Source organism: Puntigrus tetrazona, unplaced genomic scaffold, assembly GCF_018831695.1.
Source record: "Puntigrus tetrazona isolate hp1 unplaced genomic scaffold, ASM1883169v1 S000000689, whole genome shotgun sequence".
NCBI classification, from domain to species: domain Eukaryota; kingdom Metazoa; phylum Chordata; class Actinopteri; order Cypriniformes; family Cyprinidae; genus Puntigrus; species Puntigrus tetrazona.
The window spans coordinates 166,919-183,077 of record NW_025048303.1 but is presented as its reverse complement, the minus strand read 5'-3'; the positions used below and the strand labels follow the sequence as shown (position 1 = coordinate 183,077).

General features: G+C 49.3%; 2 pseudogenes; both read right to left on the bottom strand.

Annotated features, from left to right (window-relative positions):
- Nucleotides 1-2,728: 2,728 nt before the first annotated feature.
- LOC122334955 lies at nucleotides 2,729-2,843 on the bottom strand (annotated as a pseudogene).
- Nucleotides 2,844-4,266: 1,423 nt separating this feature from the next.
- Nucleotides 4,267-4,375, bottom strand: LOC122334950 (annotated as a pseudogene).
- Nucleotides 4,376-16,159: the final 11,784 nt, after the last annotated feature.

Here is a 16,159-nt window from a genome sequence, read left to right as displayed (position 1 = left end):
TGATGGCATCCTCCGTAGACCGGTTTTGGTGGTAAGCAAACTGTAGTGGGTCGAGTGTGTCCGGTAGTGATGCGGTGATGAAGTCTCTGACGAGTCTCTCAAGCACTTCATCACTACAGACGTCAGAGCTACAGGGCGGTAATCATTAAGGCAAGATGGTTGAGGTTTCTTCGGCACAGGAACAATGATGGACTCTTTGAAACACGAGGGGACTACAGACTGTTTCAGGGAGAGATTAAATATCTCAGTGAACACCGGTGCTAGCTGGTCAGCACAGGCTCTCAGAACCCGACCTGTGATGCCGTCAGGTCCTGCTGCCTTCCTGGTGTTCACTCTCCTGAATGCCCTCCTTACGTCGTGGCTCGAAATGGTGAACGCGATTTCTCTCCGGCTCTCTCGGCGCGTGCGTGCTGTTCATCATGCCGCTAGCGGCGCTAGCGTGATTAGCTGAAGCCTCGAAACGAGCATAAAGGTGTTTAGCTCGTCTGCCAGAGAAGCATCCGCGCTCTCCACTCTGGAGGTTGGCATTTTATAGTCCGTGATGTTTCTCAGTCCCTGCCAAAGGCTCCTAGAGTCACTGTGTTGAAACTGTGACTCAAGTTTCCTCCCGTAGCGCCTCTTTGCCTCCTTTACCGCTCTGCGCACGCCGTATGACGCAGCCTTGTATTCAGACATATCCCCGTTGACAATCCCCGTATTATAGGCTGCGGAGCGGGATCTCAGAGAGTCGCGGATAGTTTTGTCTACCCACGGCTTCTGGTTGGGAAACGTCCTGAGTTTCCCCTGAGTTTCCCACCTAGTTTCGATGAATCCCACCACCGCTTCCGTGAACACGTTGACGTCCTCGGAGCTACACCTGAACATGGCCCAGTCTGCGTCATCCAAAGCGTCCTGCAGAGCGGCCACCGAATGGTCAGTCCAGCGTGACACTTCCCCTCTGTACGGGGCTTCCTGTTTCAGCCTCTGTTTGTAAACAGGTACAAGGAAAATGGCGGCATGGTCCGATTTACCAAACGGTGGGCATGATTTTGCCTTGTATTTGTCTCTGAAGGGTGTGTAACAGTGATCCAGTGTCCTTTCGCCCCTGGTGGGGCAGGTGATGTGCTGGTGAAAGTTCGGCAGTGCGCGCTTGAGGTTTGCACTGTTAAAATCCCCAGCACTATGAGTGCGGCGCCCCGGTGTTGTGACTGGTGTGTTGTGAGGTGGTCGTGTAAATCCCATATTGCAGCGTCCGTGTCCGCTTGAGGTGGAATATAAACGGCGCTGACTATGACCGAGCTGAATTCCCGTGGAAGATAGAAAGGGCGACATTTGATGGTCAGAAGTTCCAGGTTTGGTGTGCAGGAGCGTGAGAGAAGAACAACGCGCTGCTGTCGCACCAGCGGTTGTTCACCATCAGACACACTCCACCTCCCGTGTCTTCCCGACTCCATTGTTCTGTCCATGCGGTAAACGGAGAAAAACTCGGCCGGTTGTATGGCGTGGTCGGTACCGCTGGGATCAGCCATGTCTCGGTGAAGCAGAGGAGGTTGCAGTCCCGAATGTCTCTCTGGAACTTGATCCTTGCCCTGAGGTCATCGAGCTTGTTTTCCAGAGACTGGACGTTGGCTAACAGGACACTAGGTAGGGAGCGCGGTGTGAGCGTGCCTCAACCTGTTCCTGACGCCGGCTCGCTTCCTCGTGGACGCCGGTGCGGGTCAGTAATGTACAACCACCACGATGAACACTCCATTTCCAGCTAAGGGCGATCAAAACACAGAGTGTCAGTAATGTACAACCACCACGATGAACACTCCATTTCCAGCTAAAGGCGATCAAAACACCCATCGACATGAACAAAGAAACGCTGCTCGAGCGATCACCTGGCAAACAAACTAAAACTTCTAAAAGTTCTTTCACACGAACAAAATTAAATAAAACCTTTGACACCTGTTTAGCAATCGTAAAAACTAAATAAATCAATAAAAAACACCCACTGACATGAATAAAGAAACACCGTTCGGAGTGATCACGTGTCAAACAAACTAAAAGTTAAAAAAAAACTAAAAACTACAACAAGTAAAATGAAATAAAAACGGAATCAATTATTAAACAATGCAAACATAGACCAATTGAGTTCAACGAATCGTTGATCCTGAAGACATGGATCAGCATGTTCAGGTCGTTTGATTAGGTCAGAGCTGAAATTTACAGGAGAGTGGATGTGGTGGATCTTATTTGAGGATTCCTGACGCAGGAAAAGGCAAAACACGGATTTTGTAGTCAGGCACCCCGAGAGGAAACAAATGGGGGCCTAATGTCGAAGGACTTAAAGCGGCCGTGCCTAGGATTTCTTTAAACGAATAAATAATTAGCTCTTCGGTTGATTCTTGAATTTCTTAAATCATTTGTTTATTTATTTATTTTTTCCCCGGTGCAGTTTGCATTCAAGCGTTGGACTGACAAACAAGACTGGCAACCTCTCAAGTCGAAGAGAAGGGCCCGAGTTGCAAAGAACGCGTGCAGCTCTAAAGAGGTCGCTGTAGAGAGAGAGAAGGTCTGTCTATCGCTCCCTGGAGGAGAAAGCAAGAATGACGACGTTGAGCTGTCCTCCGTCACAGCGACGAAGCAGAAAGGCGGCACAGAGAAGGGCAAAGCAAAGCAGCAGCAAATGTAAAAGGGTAAAGGAGCGAGCCAAAACAGTCGGCCCCTGGAGAAGAGCGCTCGCTGACTGGTGAAGGAAAAGCAAAGCTTACAGGACATGGTATTCCCAGGCGGTTTCCCATCCAAGTACTAACCAGGCCCGCCCCTGCTTAGCTTCCGAGATCGGACGAGATCGGGCGTGCTCAGGTGGTATGGTCAGAGCGAAAGCAGCCTGCATAAAGCAGCTCATGAAAAGCAGCCGCGAACGCGAGCTATTTAAAGAAAGCACCGCAGCAGGCCAAAGACGCACACCAGCTTTTTCCACTCCACTCTTTTCATGTCTTCTGCAACTCTTCGACATTGTCTGCCCGAGAAAAAGGCGCCCACCGGCAAACTTGGCTGGAGCGCGGCGTTTCCGCCGCCCTCACCACGCCAAAACAACACGCCCATTTCCCCTTCTTTTTCACGCCTTCGTCCCTACATCAATTCCTTCCTTCCTTAATAAATCAACTCACATTAATTCAGTTGGAAGACAAACATCGCTGACGCTGCGAGCCACACTGAGTGCAAGTAAACGCAAGTCTATTTCTCAACGATATCAAATTAATCAGGCACCTTTATTTACATTTCAACCATATCCTGTCAAAGCACTCAACGCTATACAATTCGGAGCACAGAGTGTCAGTAATGTACAACCACCACGATGAACACTCCATTTCCAGCTAAAGGCGATCAAAACACCCATCGACATGAACAAAGAAACGCTCGTTGGAGCGATCACCTGGCAAACAAACTAAAACTTCTAAAAAGTTCTTTCACACGAACAAAATTAAATAAAACCTTTGACACCTGTTTAGAAATCGTAAAAACTAAATAAATCAATAAAAACACCCACTGACATGAATAAAGAAACACCGCTCGAGTGATCACGTGTCAAACAAACTAAAAGTAAAAAAAAACTAAAAACTACAACAAGTAAAATGAAATAAAACGGAATCAATTATTAAACAATGCAAACATAGACCAATTGAGTTCAACGAATCGTTGATCCTGAAGACATGGATCAGCATGTTCAGGTCGTTTGATTAGGTCAGAGCTGAAATTTACAGGAGAGTGGATGTGGTGGATCTTATTTGAGGATTCTGACGCGAGGAAAAGGCAAATACGGATTTTGTAGTCAGGCACCCCGAGAGGAAACAAATGGGGGCCTAATGTCGAAGGACTTAAAGCGGCCGTGCGTTTAGATTTCTTTAAACGAATAAATAATTAGCTCTTCGGTTGATTCTTGAATTTCTTAAATCATTTGTTTATTTATTTATTTTTTCCCCGGTGCAGTTTGCATTCAAGCGGTTGGACTGACAAACAAGACTGGCAACCTCTCAAGTCAAGAGAAGGGCCCGAGTTGCAAAGGAACGTGCAGCTCTAAAGAGGTCGCTGTAGAGAGAGAGAGAAGGTCTGTCTATCGCTCCCTGGAGGAGAAAGCCAGAATGACGACGTTGAGCTGTCCTCCGTCACAGCGACGAAGCAGAAAGGCGGCACAGAGAAGGGCAAAGCAAAGCAGCAGCAAATGTAAAAGGGTAAAGGAGCGAGCCAAAACAGTCGCCCCTGGAGAAGAGCGCCGCTGACTGGTGAAGGAAAAGCAAAAGCTTACAGCACCTGGTATTCCCAGGCGGTCTACCATCCAAGTACTAACCAGGCCCGCCCCTGCTTAGCTTCCGAGATCGGGTGTGCTCAGGGTGGTATGGCCGTAAGCGAAAGCAGCCAGCGAATGCGAGCTATTTAAAGAAGGCACCGGCAGCAGGCCAAAGACGCACACCAGCTTTTCCACTCCACTCTTTTCATGTCTTCTGCAACTCTTCGACATTGTCTGCCCGAGAAAAAGGCGCCCCACCGCAAACTTGGCCGAGCGCGGCGCTTCCGCCGCCCCTCACCACGCCAAAACAACACGCCCATTTCCCCTTTTTTTCATGCCTTCGTCCCTACATCAATGCCTTCCTTCCTTAATAAATCAACTCACATTAATTCAGTTGGAAGACAAACATCGCTGACGCCATGAGCCACACTGAGTGCAAGTAAACGCAAGTCTATTTCTCAACGATATCAAATTAATCAGGCACCTTTATTTACATTTCAACCATATCCTGTCAAAGCACTCAACGCTATACAATTCGGAGCACAGAGTGTCAGTAATGTACAACCACCACGATGAACACTCCATTTCCAGCTAAAGGCGATCAAAACACCCATCGACATTGTGGCGAGGCAGAGGAAGCACAAGAGAAACAGGTGCGGTGAAATTCCCGGAGGGTGTATTTATTAGGCAATACACAGAAGGTGAGCAGTGAGTCCGTGCGCAGGAGTGCGGCGGTGAGTCCGGGGTGGTGTAGCGGTGAATCCGGTGAGTGCAGCGGTGAGTCGCCTCGGTGCTTCCCGTGCTTAGAAACGTGAGGGAGTCCACTGTGAGGTAGAAGGGGAAGTAGCTCAGGCAGGCCCGTCACGTTGTAGCTTCTGGGAGACAAAGAAAGAGACAACAGGTTAGCTTGCGTTTCCGGAGTCTCGTGGCTCCCTGAAGCCGTCGCCTGGCCGGGCTTATCTGGCCCGCGGCTGATGAGCTCCAGGTGTGGCGAATCCGCTGTTGAGTGGCTGGTGTAGGTGTTTCAGGTTTGTTCCCAGGGCAACGCTGATCCTTCCTCGGACGCACACACTCCCCCCCAAGCGCTGTCCTGGTCCTGGTGGATAAAGCAGAGCGTAGTAACGGGGAAATTTGGGGTGGGTGGGGAGTGACCCCTGACAGACCTGCAAAAGTAGACCACATCCGCGAGCAGGCCGCCGGCGTTGGCGTTGGCTGCCCCAGCGGTGTTGCACGCCAAAGTGGAAGTCCTGGAGCGCGAGGAACCAGCGGGTCACCCTGGCGCTTGTGTCCTTAGCCCTGGCCATCCACTGTAGGGGTGCGTGGTCGGTAAGTAGGGTGAACCGCCGGCCCAGGAGGTAGTACCGCAGTTCCAGGACTGCCCACTTGACGGCTAGGGCCTCCTTCTCTACCGCGGCGTAGTTCTTCTCGGCGGGGGTCAGCTTCCTACTGATGTATAGGACCGGATGCTCCTCACCCTCCTGGATCTGGGACAGCACGGCCCCAGACCCACATCAGAAGCATCCGCCTGTAGCAGGAAGGGGCAGCCGAAGTCCGGGGCTCTCAGGACAGGGTCCGAGGTGAGTGCGGCCTTAATCCTCCCGAACGCCTCCGCGGCCGGGTTCCACAGAACCCGCTCAGGCTGCCCCTTCCTGGTCAGGTCTGTCAGAGGGGCGGCTATGGAGGAGAAGTCGGGATGAAACAACGGTAATACCCTGCCAACCCCAAGAAGGCGCGTACCTGGGTTTTGTTGGTGGGCCTCGGTGTCTCCTGGACCGCGGTGACTTTGTTCTCCTGTGGCCGGATCAGTCCTCTCCCAACTCGGTAACCCAGGTACTTTGCTTCAAAGAGCGCCAGGTGACATTTCTTGGGGTTGGCGGTGAGTCCAGCCCGTCGAAGATCCCGAAGCACCCTCCGTAGGCGCCGAGATGGTCCTCCCAGGTCTCCGAGTGGATCACAAGGTCATCAAGATAGGCAGCAGCGTACTGTTGGTGGGGTCGGAGTAAGATGTCCATGAGTCTCTGGAAGGTGGCTGGTGCCCCGTGTAGGCCGAAGGGAAGGGACCGGTATTGCCAGTGGCCGCCGGGGGTGGAGAAGGCTGTTTTTGGTTTGGCTTCCTCTGACAGTGGGACCTGCCAGTATCCTTTTGTGAGGTCGAGGGTGGAGATATACCGGGCCCTTCCGAGACGTTCCAGCAGTTCGCCTACACGGGCATGGGATATCCGCCGAACTCGGAGACCTGGTTGAGTCGCCGTAGTCATTGCAGAAGCGGAGGGTGCCGCCAGGTTTAGGAACCAGGACGATGGGGCTGACCACGGGCTCGCCGATGGTTCAATCACCCCAACTTCAGCATTTGGTTTACCTCCTCCTCAACAGCTCGCCGACGAGCCTCAGGGATCCGGTAGGGCCGCTGCCGACGATGACGCCGGGAGGGTCCGGATCTCGTGCTGGAGGAGGTTAGTCTGCCCGGCGTGGACGCAGAACACATCCGAGAACTGACCGACCAAATGTTGGAGTTCCGCCTTCAGCGGAGCGAGCAGGGCGCTTGTGTCGACGTGACGGGCCCTCCTGAATGGCGAGTGTGGAAAGGTGTTCCCTAGTCCCCACCCACTTCTTCAACAAGTTGATGTGGTATATTTGTTCAGTGCGTCGACGGTCTGGTTGGCGGACTCGGTAAGTAACCGGGCCGATCTTTTCCAGGATGGTATATGGACCCTGCCAGGTGGCCAGGAATTTGCAGGCATTGGTGGGGACTAGTACCATGACCCGGTCGCCGACCTGGAATTCCCGGGTTGTGCAGGGCGGTTATAGTGCCGTTGTTGTTGCTGCTGGGCCTGCGCCATGTGCTCCCGCACGAGGGGCATCACCCGTTCAATCCGGTCCCGCATGGCTTGGACGTGTTCTACGACCGACCTCTGTGCATCCGGCTGCTGCTGCTGCTCCCAGGCCTCTTTCGCCACGTCCAGCAGGCCTCGCGGCTGTCGGCCGAACAGCAACTCGAATGGGGTGAAGCCGGTGGAGGCCTGGGGCACCTCTCGCACTCAAGAGGACGAGGGGAGCATCTGGTCCCAGTCCCGCTTGTCCTCGGAGACAACCCTTCTCAACATCTGCTTCAGTGTCTGGTTGAACCGCCCACAAGTCCGTCCGCCTGGGGTGGTACACTGAGGCGCGCAGCTGCTGGATCCGTAGCAGCCGGCAGAGGTCGGCCATCACTCGGGACATGAACGGGTGCCTTGGTCTGTCAGTATCTCCCCGGTATCCCCACTCTGGTGGACAGGGTGAAGAGCTCCTGGGCGACGCCTTGGCGGTGGCTTTGGCGGAGTGGGATGGCTTCGGGTACCGGGTGGCGAGTCCACGATCACCAGGATGTGTTCGTGGGCGCGGGCAGACCTCGCAGCGGCCCACCAGATCCATCCCGATGCGCTCGAAGGGCACCTCGATTATGGGCAGCGGGATAAGTGGACTAGGGGAGATGGCCGGGCGAGGTCTTCTGGCACTCGGGCAGGCCTGGCAGAACAGTTTCACGCTCCGCCGAGCCCCGGCCAGTGGAAACGGTCCCGGATCCTCTTGATAGTGTTGGCGGCCCCGAGGTGTCCGGCCAACGGGTGGGCGTGGGCGAGCTCCAAGATGGTGTCCACTTTTCCTCGGGCACCACCAGGAGCCGTTTCTCCTCCCTCCTCGCTGGGCGACACAACAGAGCAGGCCGTTCTCCACAATAAAATGGGGAAGAGGATGGGGCCGGGCCGTCTCTTCTCCATCCATGAAATGTACCTGGTTCCAGCCATTCTTGAGCCGGTCATCCTCCCGCTGAGCCCGGCCGAACGAGCCCTCCGACTACCTGTTGAACACATCAAAGAATACATTAGTAGTATTCGGAGGGGACTCACCATCTCTTCCGCTGTCCGATGCTAGGAGAACGGCAGGGCGGCGCGGTCCTCTCCCCTCGCTCTTCCGGCGTGGGCTTTGGGGCTGACAGGCTGCGCCGCGGTATGTAGCGCCTCTCAAGCCCGGCCAGTCCCGCCGAGGATGATTGGTACCGCAGGTCCTGTACGAGACCCACCTCCAGGGGCCAGCTTCCTCCTGCCGCTGCCACGGTGATGAGGCGGGTGGACACTTTCCTGGTGTCCCCGTGGACGCAGGTCAGTGGCAGCCGCTTCCGCGTTCCGCGCGCGGGTAGGGAGGCTGGACTGAACCAGGCTGATGGTACTGCCAGGGTCAAGGAGGGCTCTGAACTTCCGCCCATTCAGGCCGACGGGATTTCCGTGCGCGCGCGGGAAGCTCCCCGGTGGAGACTGCAGCCTGCCAGCCACGCCTAGAGGAGTTGGAAGCCTCTTCGGTTGGCATCGCTCATCTCTCACGGTCGGGACCGCCGCCTCTCCATCGGTCGCCGGGTGCCCTCCGCGCTGGGTCGCTCCTGGGACACCCTCCGGGAAAAGATGGCGCCCGCCTCCCGGCCTCTCGACGCCTGCGCGGCTTCCGCCAGCTCGACCGCCTCAACCAACTCCATGACGTTCTTGGGGTTTCTCATACCGACCGCCTGGCGAGCACTCCGGGAGAGCCCGCAGGAGCCGGTCTATCACCACCCTTTCCACAATGATGGCGGGGTTGGTGTCCCGTCCAGGAGCCAGTGTTGCGCTAGCCGAGTAAGTTCGGGCGGCCTGGGTCCTTGCCGGCTGGCGCAGACTGGAAGACCCACTCTTGAAGGCTTGGGCTGCGTGAGACCGGTGATAGACCGACCCTGCCCAAGATTTCCCTCTTTAGGTCGTCGATACATTCGCCAGGTCGGCCGGCATGCTGAAGTAGGCACGCTGGGGCTCTCCTGACAGCAGCGGGCCAACGCGCGCGCCCAATCTCTCCGGTCCCATCCTTCCCGTGGTTGCGACGCTCACTAACATCTCGAGATATATTTCGGGGTCATCGCTGGCGGCCATTTTGGGTAGCAGCTGTGTGGCTTGCATCCGGGGATCAGGCACGACGGGCGTGGTTGAGTGGCGGCGCTGAGAGAGCAGCGAAGCTCCTGCTCGGTCTCGTTCTGGCGGGTAGCCAAATGCTCGACGATCTGTTGCTGGCGAATGGAAACCTCTGAGAGGCGTTGAGGAATTCCTCCATCCTCGCCGGGAAGCGAGCGCTGCCTGGGGGAAAACAAAGAGAGAAGTTGATGTTGTGGGGAACCTTTAATAGAGGCGGCGATAGCGCTCTTCCTTTTTCTCTTTGTTTCTCCGTTTCTTCTTGCGCTTAAAACCGCTCGCATTCTCCACCACTTGTGGCGAGGCAGAGGAAGCACAAGAGAAACAGGTGCAGTGAAACTCCCCGGAGGGTGTATTTATTAGACAATACACAGAAGGTGAGCGGTGAGTCCGCGGCGAGGAGTGCGGCGTGAGTCCGGGGGTGGTGTAGCGGTGAATCCGCTGAGTGCAGCGTGAGTCGCCTCGGTGTTTCCGTGCTTAGTAACGTGAGGGAGTCCACTGTGAGGTAGTAGGGGAAGTAGCTCAGGCAGGCGCCACGTTGTAGCTTCTGGGAGACAAAGAAAGAGACAACAGGTTAGCTTGCGCGCTCCGAATCTCGTGGCTCACTGAAGCCGCCGCCTGGCCGGGCTTATCTGGCCCGCGGCTGATGAGCTCCAGGTGTGGCGAATCCGCCGTTGAGTGGCTGGTGTAGGTGTTCCGTGTTTGTTCCCAGGGCAACGCTGATCGATCTCGGACGCCGTCACAGTGTCAATGGGTGTTTTGTCGCCTTCAGCTGGAAATGGACTGTTTAACGTGGTCGTTGTACGTTACTGGCACTCCGTGTCAGACCGATAAACCCTTTCTCTCCATTTAAAGGAGAGTGGATGTGGTGGACCTTATTTGATCTTATCCGCTTAGTAGTTCGGAGAACAGGGTATCAGTATCGCACAGCGACCACGTTGAAAACTCCATTTCAGCTAAAGTCGATAAAAACTCTCGTTTACATGAACAAAGAGACACAGTTTGGAGTTTTCGTTGAGCGTGGAGTAGTTTTATGATTTATGAACAGGCTTCAAAGATTTAATTTAATTTTCTTCCTGTCAAACAACTTTTAGAAGTCTTAGTTTGTTTGACACGTCATCACGTGACCACGTGATTAGTCCGAACGGAGTTTCTTTATTCGTGTCAATGGGTGTTTTTGTCGCCTTCAGCTGAAAGTGGACTGTTTAACGTGGTCGTTGTACGTTACTGACACTCCGTGTCAGACCGATAAACCTTTTTTTCTCTCCATTTAAAGGAGAGTGGATGTGGTGGACCTTATTTGATCTTATTCGCTTAGTAGTTCGGAGAACAGGGTATCAGTATATCGCACAGCGACCACGTTGAAAACTCCATTTCAGCTAAAGTAGATAAAAACTCGTTTATATGAACAAAGAGACACAGTTTGGAGTGATCGCGTTGAGCGTGGAGTAGGTTTACGATTTATGAACACGCTTCAAAGATTTTATTTAATTTTGTTCGTGTCAAACAACTTTTAGAAGTCTTAGTTTGTTTGACACGTCATCACGTGACCACGTGATTAGTCCGAACGGAGTTTCTTTATTCGTGTCAATGGGTATTTTTGTCGCCTTCAGCTGGAAATGGACTGTTTAACGTGGTCGTTAGACGTTATTGACACTCCCGTGTCAGACTGATAAACCTTTCTCTCCATTTAAAGGAGAGTGGATGTGGTGGACCTTATTTGATCTTATCCGCTTAGTAGTTCGGAGAACAGGGTATCAGTATCGCAGAGCGACCACGTTAAAAACTCCATTTCAGCTTAAAGTCGATAAAAACTCTCGTTTACATGAACAAAGAGACACAGTTTGGAGTGATCGCGTTGAGCGTGGAGTAGTTTTACGATTTATGAACACGCTTTCAAAGATTTTATTTAATTTTGTTCGTGTCAAACAACTTTTAGAAGTCTTAGTTTGTTTGACACGTCATCACGTGACCACGTGATTAGTCCGAACGGAGTTTCTTTATTCGTCAATGGGTGTTTTTGTCGCCTTCAGCTGGAAATGGACTGTTTAACGTGGTCGTTGTACGTTACTGGCACTCCGTGTCAGACCGATAAACCCTTTCTCTCTCCATTTAAAGGAGAGTGGATGTGGTGGACCTTATTTGATCTTATCCGCTTAGTAGTTCGGAGAACAGGGTATCAGCATCGACAGACAGCGACCACGTTGAAAACTCCATTTCAGCTAAAGTCGATAAAAACTCTCGTTTACATGAACAAAGAGACACAGTTTGGAGTGATCGCGTTGAGCGTGGAGTAGTTTTACGATTTATGAACACGCTTCAAAAGATTTTATTTAATTTTGTTCGTGTCAAACAACTTTTAGAAGTCTTAGTTTGTTTGACACGTCATCACGTGACCACGTGATTATTCCGAACGGAGTTTCTTTATTCGTGTCAATGGGTGTTTTTGTCGCCTTCAGCTGGAAATGGACTGTTTAACGTGGTCGTTGTACGTTACTGACACTCCGTGTCAGACCGATGAACCTTTTTCTCTCCATTTAAAGGAGAGTGGATGTGGTGGACCTTATTTGATCTTATCCGCTTAGTAGTTCGGAGAACAGGGTATCAGTATCGCAGAGCGACCACGTTAAAAACTCCATTTCAGCTTAAAGTCGATAAAAACTCTCGTTTACATGAACAAAGAGACACAGTTTGGAGTGATCGCGTTGAGCGTGGAGTAGTTTTACGATTTATGAACACGCTTCAAAGATTTAATTTAATTTTGTTCGTGTCAATCAACTTTTAGAAGTCTTAGTTTGTTTGACACGTCATCACGTGACCACGTGATTAGTCCGAACGGAGTTTCTTTATTCGTGTCAATAGGTATTTTTGTCGCCTTCAGCTGAAAGTGGACTGTTTAACGTGGTCGTTGTACGTTACTGGCACTCCGTGTCAGACTGATAAACCTTTTCTCTCTCCATTTAAAGGAGAGTGGATGTGGTGGACCTTATTTGATCTTATCCGCTTAGTAGTTCGGAGAACAGGGTATCAGTATCGCACAGCGACCACGTTAAAAACTCCATTTCAGCTAAAGTCCATAAAAACTTTCGTTTACATGAACAAAGAGACACAGTTTGGAGTGTTCGCGTTGAGCGTGGAGTAGTTTTACGATTTATGAACACGCTTCAAAGATTTACTTTAATTTTGTTCGTGTCAAACAACTTTTAGAAGTCTTAGTTTGTTTGTCACGCCATCACGCGACCACGTGATTAGTCCGAACGGAGTTTCTTTATTCGTGTCAATGGGTGTTTTGTCGCCTTCAGCTGGAAATGGACTGTTTAACGTGGTCGTTGTACGTTACTGACACTCCGTGTCAGACCGATAAACCCTTTTCTCTCCATTTAAAGGAGAGTGGATGTGGTGGACCTTATTTGATCTTATCCGCTTAGTAGTTCGGAGAACAGGGTATCAGTATCGCAGAGCCACCACGTTAAAAACTCCATTTCAGCTTAAAGTCGATAAAACTCTCGTTTACATGAACAAAGAGACACAGTTTGGAGTGTTCGCGTTGAGCGTGGAGTAGTTTTACGATTTATGAACACGCTTCAAAGATTTAATTTAATTTTGTTCGTGGTCAATCAACTTTTAGAAGTCTTAGTTTGTTTGACACGTCATCACGTGACCACGTGATTAGTCCGAACGGAGTTTCTTTATTCGTGGCAATGGGTGTTTTTGTCGCCTTCAGCTGAAATGGACTGTTTAACGTGGTCGTTGTACGTTACTGGCACTCCGTGTCAGACTGATAAACCTTTTTCTCTCCATTTAAAGGAGAGTGGATGTGGTGGACCTTATTTGATCTTATCCGCTTAGTAGTTCGGAGAACAGGGTATCAGTATCGCAGAGCGACCACGTTAAAAACTCCATTTCAGCTTAAAGTCGATAAAACTCTCGCTTATATGAACAAAGAGACACAGTTTGGAGTGTTCGCATGGAGCGTGGAGTAGTTTTACGATTTATGAACACGCTTTCAAAGATTTAATTTAATTTTGTTCGTGTCAAACAACTTTTAGAAGTCTTAGTTTGTTTGACACGTCATCATGTGACCACGTGATTATTCCGAACGGAGTTTCTTTATTCGTGTCAATGTGTGTTTTTGTCGCCTTCAGCTGGAAATGGACTGTTTAACGTGGTCGCTAGACGTTACTGACACTCCGTGTCAGACCGATAAACCCTTTTCTCTCCATTTAAAGGAGAGTGGATGTGGTGGACCTTATTTGATCTTATCCGCTTAGTAGTTCGGAGAACAGGGTATCAGTATCGCAGAGCGCACCACGTTAAAAACTCAATTTCAGCTTAAAGTCGATAAAAACTCGTTTACATGAACAAAGAGACACAGTTTGGAGTGATCGCGTTGAGCGTGGAGTAGTTTTACGATTTATGAACACGCTTCAAAGATTTAATTTAATTTTTGTTCGTGTCAAACAACTTTTAGAAGTCTTAGTTTGTTTGATACGCCATCACGTGACCACGTGATTATTCAACGGAGTTTCTTTATTCGTGTCAATGGGTGTTTTTGTCGCCTTCAGCTGAAATGGACTGTTTAACGTGGTCGTTGTGACGTTACTGACACTCCGTGTCAGACCGATAAACCCTTTTCTCTCCATTTAAAGGAGAGTGGATGTGGTGGACCTTATTTGATCTTATCCGCTTAGTAGTTCGGAGAACAGGGTATCAGTATCGCAGAGCGACCACGTTAAAAACTCCATTTCAGCTTAAAGTCGATAAAAACTCTCGTTTACATGAACAAAGAGACACAGTTTGGAGTGTTCGCGTTGAGCGTGGAGTAGTTTTACGATTTATGAACACGCTTCAAAGATTTAATTTAATTTTGTTCGTGTCAATCAACTTTTAGAAGTCTTAGTTTGTTTGACACGTCATCACGTGACTCACGCGTGATTAGTCCGAACGGAGTTTCTTTATTCGTGGCAATGGGTGTTTTGTCGCCTTCAGCTGAAATGGACTGTTTAACGTGGTCGTTGTACGTTACTGGCACTCCGTGTCAGACTGATAAACCTTTTCTCTCTCCATTTAAAGGAGAGTGGATGTGGTGGACCTTATTTGATCTTATCCGCTTAGTAGTTCGGAGAACAGGGTATCAGTATCGCACAGCGACCACGTTAAAAAAACTCCATTTCAGCTAAAGTCCATAAAAACTTTCGTTTACATGAACAAAGAGACACAGTTTGGAGTGTTCGCGTTGAGCGTGGAGTAGTTTTACGATTTATGAACACGCTTCAAAGATTTACTTTAATTTTGTTCGTGTCAAACAACTTTTAGAAGTCTTAGTTTGTTTGTCACGTCATCACGTGACCACGTGATTAGTCCGAACGGAGTTTCTTTATTCGTGTCAATGGGTGTTTTTGTCGCCTTCAGCTGGAAATGGACTGTTTAACGTGGTCGTTGTACGTTACTGACACTCCGTGTCAGACCGATAAACCCTTTCTGTCTCCATTTAAAGGAGAGTGGATGTGGTGGACCTTATTTGATCTTATCCGCTTAGTAGTTCGGAGAACAGGGTATCAGTATCGCAGAGCGACCACGTTAAAAACTCCATTTCAGCTTAAAGTCGATAAAAACTCTCGTTTACATGAACAAAGAGACACAGTTTGGAGTGTTCGCGTTGAGCGTGGAGTAGTTTTACGATTTATGAACACGCTTCAAAGATTTAATTTAATTTTGTTCGTGTCAAACAACTTTTAGAAGTCTTAGTTTGTTTGACACGTCATCACGTGACCACGTGATTAGTCCGAACGGAGTTTCTTTATTCGTGTCAATGGGTGTTTTTGTCGCCTTCAGCTGGAAATGGACTGTTTAACGTGGTCGTTGTACGTTACTGGCACTCCGTGTCAGACGGATAAACCTTTTCTCTCTCCATTTAAAGGAGAGTGGATGTGGTGGACCTTATTTGATCTTATCCGCTTAGTAGTTCGGAGAACAGGGTATCAGTATCGCAGAGCGACCACGTTAAAAACTCCATTTCAGCTTAAAGTCGATAAAAACTCTCGTTTACATGAACAAAGAGACACAGTTTGGAGTGTTCGCGTTGAGCGTGGAGTAGTTTTACGATTTATGAACACGCTTCAAAGATTTAATTTAATTTTGTTCGTGTCAAACAACTTTAGAAGTCTTAGTTTGTTTGACACGCCATCACGCGACCACGTGATTAGTCCGAACGGAGTTTCTTTATTCGTGTCAATGGGTGTTTTTGTCGCCTTCAGCTGGAAATGGACTGTTTAACGTGGTCGTTGTACACTGTAAAAAATGTCCGTAAATTTAACAGTAAAATACCGTATAAATGGTACAGAATAAAACCGTATTCCACAAAACATGGGATAACCATAGATTTTACAGTGAAAACCGTAATTAGTTTTACAGAGTATGACCTTAAATTTAACAGTTAAAACATATAAAAATACGGTTTACTGCCGTGAAAACAGTAAAGTACCGTATAAATGCTACAGGATAAAACCGTATTCCAAAAAACATGTCATAACTGTAAAATTTACAGTGAAAAAACGTATTTAGTTTTACAGAGTAAGACCGTAAGTTTTACAGTTAAAAACATATGAAAATACGGTTTAGTGCAATAAAAAAACAGTAAAGTACAGTATAAGTCTACAGGATAAAACCGTATTCCAAAAAACATGTCATAACTGTAAAATTTACAGTGAAAAACATATTTATAGTTTTACAGAGTAAGACCGTAAGTTTTACAGTTAAAAACATATGAAAATACGGCTTATTGCAGTTAATTAACAATATACTAAGACTAAGAATATGAATTTCATGTGTTTCACATGTGATCCGTGTACCACATGTTCTTACATGCAAAAACATGTGAAATGTGTGTTTTTGGAACATTTTTGTGTGAATCCCATATGAGTTCTTATTTGAAAGCCCA